Source organism: Capricornis sumatraensis, chromosome 13 (assembly GCF_032405125.1).
Source record: "Capricornis sumatraensis isolate serow.1 chromosome 13, serow.2, whole genome shotgun sequence".
Lineage (NCBI taxonomy): Eukaryota > Metazoa > Chordata > Mammalia > Artiodactyla > Bovidae > Capricornis > Capricornis sumatraensis.
The window spans coordinates 771,589-779,512 of NC_091081.1; positions in this window are offsets into that span (position 1 = coordinate 771,589).

A 7,924-nucleotide genomic window follows, 5' to 3' on the forward strand; every position below is an offset into this window, starting at 1 on the left:
AAAATTAATTAAATTATTTTTATTGAAGTATAATTGCTTTATAGAATTTTGCTATTTTCTGTCAAACCTCAACCATGAATCAGCCATAGGTGTAAACATATCACCTCCCTTTTGAACCTCCACATTTAATCCATTTATACTTGAGGCAATTATTAATATATATGGTCCCATTACATTTTCTTATTTTTTTTTTTTGGTAGGGCTTTTTGGATGGAGCAGCCTAGTAGGTTACAGTCCATGGGGTCACAAAGAGTTGGACATGACTGAGCGACTTCACCTCACCTTCACCTCACCTCTTATATTCAGATAGTCCAGCTTTTCTAGTAAAAAGGCCTAGAAACAATTGCCAAATAACCTTCCCTGGAGGCTCAGAGGTTAAAGCGTCTGCCTGCAATGCAGGAGACCTGGATTTGATCCCTGGGTTGGGAAGATTCCCCTGGAGAAGGAAATGGCAACCCACTCCAGTATTCTTGCCTGGAGAATCCCATGGACAGAAGAGCCTGGTGGGCTACAGTCCAAGGGGTCGCAAAGAGTCAGATATGACTGAGCGACTTCACTTTCACTTTCTTCTTTTATGTTTCCCACCTAGAAAAGTTCTTTGGTATTTGTTGTAAAGCTGGTTTGGTGGTGCTGAATTCTCTTAGCTTTTGCTTGTCTGTAAAGTTTTTGATTTCTCTTAAAATCTGAATGAATGCCTTGCTGGGTAGACTATTCTTGGCTGTAGGTTTTCCCATTTCATCACGTTAAATATATCTTGCCACTCCCTTCTGCCCTGCAGAGCTTCTGCTGAAAAATCAGCTGATAACCTTATGGGGACTCCTTTTATATTAATTGTTGCTTTTCCATTGCTGCTTTTAATATTTTGTCTTTGTATTTAATTTTTGTTGATTTGACTAATATGTGCCTTTGTTTCTCCTTGGGTTTATCCTGTATGGGACTCTCTGCACTTCCTGGACTTGGCTGACTATTTCTTTTCCCATATTAGGGAAGTTTTCAACTTCAAATTTTTTCCTCAAACATAAGCTCTTCAAATATTTTCTCAGACCCTTTCTTTTTCTGTTCTTCTTCTAGGACTCCTATAATCAAATGTTGGTGCATTTAATATTATCTCAGAGGTCTCTGCATCTGTCCTTATTTCTTTTCATTCTTTTTTCTTTGTTCTGCTCTACTTTAGTTATTTCTACCTTTCTATCTCCTAACTCACTTATCCATCCTTCTCGTGTGTTTTTCATTTCGGCATTTGTGTTGTTCATCACTGATTGTTTTTTCTTTAGTTCTTCTTCTGCTGCTGCTGCTAAGTCGCTTCAGTTGTGTCCAACTCTGTGCGACCCCAGAGATGACAGTCCACCAGGCTCCCCCGTCCCTGGGATTCTCCAGGCAAGAAGACTGGAGTGGGTTGCCATTTCCTTCTCCAATGCATGAAAGTGAAAAGTGAAAGTGAAGTCGCTCTGTTGTGTCTGATTCTTCTAGATCCTGGTTAAATATTTATTTTACCTTCTCAATCCGTGCCTGCACTCTGTGTTTGAGATCTTGGATCCTCTTTACTATCATTACCCTGAGGTCCTTTTTGGGTCGATTGCCTATTTGGTCTTCATTTATTTCATCTTGTGGACATTTAGCTTGTTCGTTCTTCTGCAACATATTTCTGGCATTGAAACATGTATACTATCATGTAAGAAACGAATCGCCAGTCTATGTTCAATACAGGATACAGGATCTTGGGGCTGGTGCACGGGGATGATTCAGAGAGATGATATGGGGTGGGACGTGGGAGGGGGGTTCATGATTGGCAACTCATGTACACCCTTGGCAGATTCATGTCAATGTATGGCAAAACCAATACAGTATTGTAAAGTAAAATAATGTAAAATTAAAAATTAAAAAAGTAAAAATAAATAAATAAATAAAATTTTAAAAACCCATTACAAAAAAAATAAAATAAAATAAACAATATATATATTTAATGGCTTCAGAGGATCTTATGTGAGAGATATAAAGCAATTAAACTGAAAAAAGAAATGGAAAACAAATTAGGAAGACCTCAAGGAAAACCCCACAAGTTTTATTGTCTGTTGAAAAGTGGTACCAGCCTACTTAAAAGAGGTAAAATTTGAATAACACATGGATCTTCAAATACCTATTTGCTTAACTAGGCTTTGTTAGGTGTGTGTATTGCAATCAGTATTATCTCTAAGAATCACTAACAGATGTTATTCTTTATCTGTCACCTAAATTCTAGTTAATGTATCTTAGAAGTATCAATTCAGAGGTGAGAAAAAAACATTAAGTTGTACAGAAAGATTATTAAGAGCATAATGGAGCTAGTGGAGGTATAATTTGGTAGAAACTCTTCTGCAATTAGGTAGTAATGCAAGACCTATTAAAACACCCAAAAAAGATGTCCTTTTCATTATAGGGGACTGGAATGCAAAAGTAGGAAGTCAAGAAACACCTGGAGTAACAGGCAGATTTGGCCTTGGAATGCGGAATGAAGCAGGGCAAAGACTAATAGAGTTTTGCCAAGAAAATGCACTGGTCATAGCAAACACCCTCTTCCAACAACATAAGAGAAGACTCTACACATGGACATCACCAGATGGTCAACACCAAAATCAGATTGATTATATTCTTAGCAGCCAAAGATGGAGAAGCTCTATACAGTCAACAAAAACAAAACCAGGAGCTGACTGTGGCTCAGATCATGAACTCCTTATTACCAAATTCAAACTCAAATTGAAGAAAATACGGAAAACCGCTAGACCATTCAGGTATGACCTAAATCAAATCCCTTATGATTATACAGTGGAAGTGAGAAATAGATTTAAGGGCCTAGATCTGATAGATAGAGTACCTGATGAACTATGGACTGAGGTTCGTGACATTGTACAGGAGACAGGGATCAAGACCATCCCCTTGAAAAAAAATGCAAAAAAGCAAAATGGCTGTCTGGGGAGGCCTTACAAATAGCTGTGAAAAGAAGAGAGGGGAAAAGCAAAGGACAAAAGGAAAGATATAAGCATCTGAATGCAGAGTTCCAAAGAATAGCAAGAAGAGATAAGAAAGCCTTCTTCAGCGATCAGTGCAAAGAAATAGAGGCAAACAACAAGAATGGGAAAGACTAGAGATCTCTTCAAGAAAATTAGAGATACCAAGGGAACATTTCATGCAAAGATGGGCTCGATAAAGGACAGAAATGGTATGGACCTAACAGAGGCAGAAGATATTAAGAAGAGGTGGCAAGAATACACAGAAGAACTGTACAAAACACATCTTCATGACCCAGGTAATCATGATGATGTAATCACTAATCTAGAGCCAGACATCTTGGAATGTGAAGTCAAGTGGACCTTAGAAAGCATCACTATGAACAAAGCTAGTGGAGGTAATGGAATTCCAGTTGAGCTGTTTCAAATCCTGAAAGATGATGCTGTGAAAGTGCTGCACTCAATATGCCAGCAAATTTGGAAAACTCAGCAGTGGCCACAGGACTGGAAAAGGTCAGTTTTCATTCCAATTCCAAAGAAAGGCAATGCCAAAGAATGCTCAAACTACCGCACACTTGCACTCATCTCACATGCTAGTAAAGTAATGCTCAAAATTATCCAAGCCAGGCTTCAGCAATACATGAACCACGAACTCCCTGATGTTCAAGCTGATTTAGAAAAGGCAGAGGAATCAGAGATCAAATTGCCAACATCCACTGGATCATGGAAAAAGCAAGAGAGTTCCAGAAAAACATCTATTTCTGCTTTATTGACTATGCTAAAGCCCTTGACTGTGTGGATTACAATAAACTGTGGAAAATTCTGAAAGAGATGGGAATACCAGGCCACCTAACCTGCCTCTTGAGAAATCTGTATGCAGGTCAGGAAGCAACAGTTAGAACTGGACATGGAACAACAGACTGGTTCCAAATAGGAAAAGGAGTATGTCAAGGCTGTATATTGTCAGCCTGCTTATTTAACTTATATGCAGAGTACATTATGAGAAACGCTAGACCGGAAGAAACACAAGCTGGAATCAAGATTGCCGGGAGAAATATCAATAACCTCAGATATGCAGATGACACCACCCTTCTGGCAGAAAGTGAAGAGGAGCTAAAAAGCCTCTTGATGAAAGTGAAAGAGGAGAGTGAAAAAGTTGGCTTAAAGCTCAACATTCAGAAAACGAAGATCGTGGCATCCAGTCCCATCACTTCATGGGAAATAGATGGGGAAACAGTGTCAGACTTTATTTTGGGGGGCTCCAAAATCACTGCAGATGGTGACTGCAGATGAAATTAAGACCCTTACTCCTTGGAAGGAAAGTTATGACCAACCTAGATAGCATATTCAAAAGCAGAGACATTACTTTGCCAACTAAGGTCCGTCTAGTCAAAGCTATGGTTTTTCCTGTGGTCATATATGGATGTGAGAGTTGGACTGTGAAGGCTGAGCACCGAAGAATTGATGCTTTTGAACTGTGGTGTTGGAGAAGACTCTTGAGAGTCCCCTGGACTGCAAGGAGATCCAATCAGTCCCTTCAGATCAGCCCTGGGATTTCTTTGGAAGGAATGATGCTAAAGCTGAAACTCCAGTACTTTGGCCACCTCATGCGAAGAGTCGACTCATTGGAAAAGACTCTGATGCTGGGAGGGATTGGGGGCAGGAGGAGAAGGGGACAACCGAGGATGAGATGGCTGGATGGCATCACGGACTCGATGGATGTGAGTCTGTGTGAACTCCGGGAGATGGTGATGGACAGGGAGCCCTGGCTGCTGCAGTTTATGGGGTCGCAAAGAGTCAGACACGACTGAACGACTGAACTGAACTGAACTGAACTGCAGCAATTTTAAGTGCTGCTGCTAAGTCACTTCAGTCGTGTCCGACTGTGCCACCCCATAGACGGCAGCCCACCAGGCTCCCCTGTCCCTGGGATTCTCCAGGCAAGAACACTGGAGTGGGTTGCCATTTCCTTCTCCAATGCATGAAAGTGAAAGGGAAAGTGAAGCTGCTCAGTCGTGTCCGACTCTTAGCGACCCTAAGGACTGCAGACTACCAGGCTCCTCCGTGCATGGGATTTTCCAGGCAAGAGTACTGGAGTGGGGTGCCATATACCTTTTAATCCAGCAATTCCCTTTCTAGGAATGTAATCTATAAATATCTCTGTATATGCAAGTAAAGATTTACACATTACAGCAGTATTTGCAGCAGGAAGACTATAACATAAATGCCCAGTAGGGGGCAATATGAACAAACTGTGGGGAAAATACTTTTGCAAATCATATAGCACAACAGATTAATGGCAACAACATGGAGAACTAAAACTGAACAAAAACAACCTGACTTTAAAATGTGCAACGATACTGTACAGGAGAGACTGGCACAGCATAGTAAATCAACTAAACTTCAATTAAAACAATAAAAACTAATAAACTTGCAAAGGACTTGAATGACATTTCCTGAAGACATACAAATGGCTAACAAGTGAAAAGATGGTCACTTATCACGGCTACTGCTGCTGCTAAGTCACTTGAGTTGTGTCCGACTCTGTGCGACCCATAGACAGCAGCCCATCAGGCTCCTCTGTCCCTGGGATTCTCCAGGAAAGAACACTGGAGTGGGTTGCCATTTCCTTCTCCAATGCATGGAAGTGAAAAGTGAAAGTGGAGTCACTCAGTCGTGTCCGACTCTTAGCGACCCCATGGACTGTAGCCCGTCAGGCTCCTCCATCCATGGGATTTTCCAGGCAAGAGTACTGGAGTGGGATGCCATTGCCTTCTCCGCACTTATCACTAGGGAAACACAAATTAAAGATCACCACACCTCAATTAGGATAGCTGCTACTTCATACTACTGGACTATATACTTTGAAATGGTTAGAACAGTAAATTTATCAAAATTAAATTTTTTAAAGGATTTGGGAACATCAATTTTTGGGTTTTTTTTTTTTTACATTTCTCAAGTTTTCTTGGAGAAATTTAAATAATATACGGAAGTACTGGATTCATGATGGCACTTTGGAGAGACTTGACTGATTCTTAAAACAAGTGTTTAAAAATGTAGACTTCAGTATTTTGTTTTTGTAAAACCCCAGGTACTTAAATTTGAGTTGAAATTTCATGTATGGATCTTAAGAACTATAGCATTTTTTACTTAAGGAGTATATACATTTTTACATAGGGTTTTACTATATTTAAAGAAAAGTAAACATTATCTCCTATAATATTGCTGTGTTAAGGTCAGCCTTTAAAGAGTTTAAAGCTTCTTCAATGTTGTCAAAGCAGTGAAAAAGAAGCTAACACAGTAAATTTTTTTCTATGACAAAAGAAACAAATTGATCTTTCTCAATAGCAGTCTTTAAAGAGTTAAAAGCTTTTTCAGTGTTGTCAAAGCTGTGAAAAATTTGTCAATACAATAAAATTTTTTATGAAAAAAGAAACAAACTGATCTTTTTCCATAGCCTTTTAGACTTACCAAATATTATTTAGTACTTTAATACTTAACCTACCTTGAGATGAAACAGTGAAAGGATTTCATGGGACCAAAATATGTAACAGCTATTTCTTACATTTTAGACTAGCACCCCATGCTAGAATAAATCCTGGATAAATTAATCTGCATGAAAACATATGACTGATGTTCTCTTACTTTTCCCTATAGTTTTGTGTAGTATTCTATTCCCTATATGATAATCACTAATATTAACATTTAGTATTGATGTTTGTGTATAATTAGTTAGGCCCTCATTACCTAATCTTACATTATTTATTTATGCAGTAAGTTTCCTGGTATTACTGATAGGCAGATTGTAGAGAAGAGGAAAGGTAAAAGTAGAAATTAACAAATTAGAAAATACAAGTTTGGTGAAAAACGACAGACTCCTTTTATTTTTGTGTGCACGGAGTCTTCCTTGCTATACCTGTTTTCTCTAGCTGGGGTGGGCAGACTTATTGCAGTGGCTTCTCTTGTTGCAGAGACGGGCTCTAGGCTGCACTCTCAGTGGCTGTGGCACACGGGCTTAGTTGCCCCCAAGCATGTGGAACCTTCCCAATTCAGGGATCTAACCCATGTCCCCTGTATTGCAACGCGAACTCCTAACCACTGGATCACTGTATGTCAAATATGAATTCACAAGTGTGACTGTATCTTCCTAAATGAGCAAATTTCACCTGGTAGTTAAGTTGCATAGATAAAACAGAAGAAACAGGATAAGTAATCAAGGGCTTTCAAGAGGGATCTGGCATACCAGATATAAAAGATGAAAATTCTTCAACTCATGTAAAGCTAGGATGTGCTGTGTGCTGTGCTGTGACAGACCAGAACATTTTTCATTATACTCAACTATTATCAACCATAATGTATCAATTACATTTATTAAACTTTAAGGAAATATCTTATCACTTATGGATAGGACTTCTGCCTTTCAAAGTTCTCAGATCTTGAGAGTTGGAGAAAAGGATATCAGGTAATGTTAGATAATTATTGTTAGTATAAGAATAGTATGAGGTAGGGAATTACTGGTTTGGGGAGGATGATGATCTACTTAAGGATGAAGTATAGTGATATGTGTAAATTACTTTGAAATATTTTGGCAAGACATAACGTATGTACATATAAGTAAAATTATACATGTATGTGAAAGTGAAAATCGCTCAGTTGTGCCCAGCATATGCATATACATATGTCAAAGTGTTAGTCAGTTGTGTCCAACTCTGAGACCTCAAGGACTAGGGCCCACCAAGCTCCTCTATCCATGGGATTTTTCAGGCAACAATACTGGAGAGAGTTGGCATTTCCTCCTCCAGGGGATCTTCCCCACCCAGGGATCAAACCTGTGTCTCCTGCCTTGGCAGGTGGATTCCTTACAACTAAGCCACCTGGGAAGCCCAAAAGCTAGGATAACTGATAACAAAACTGAAAACATAGCATTTAGTTAAGACAGT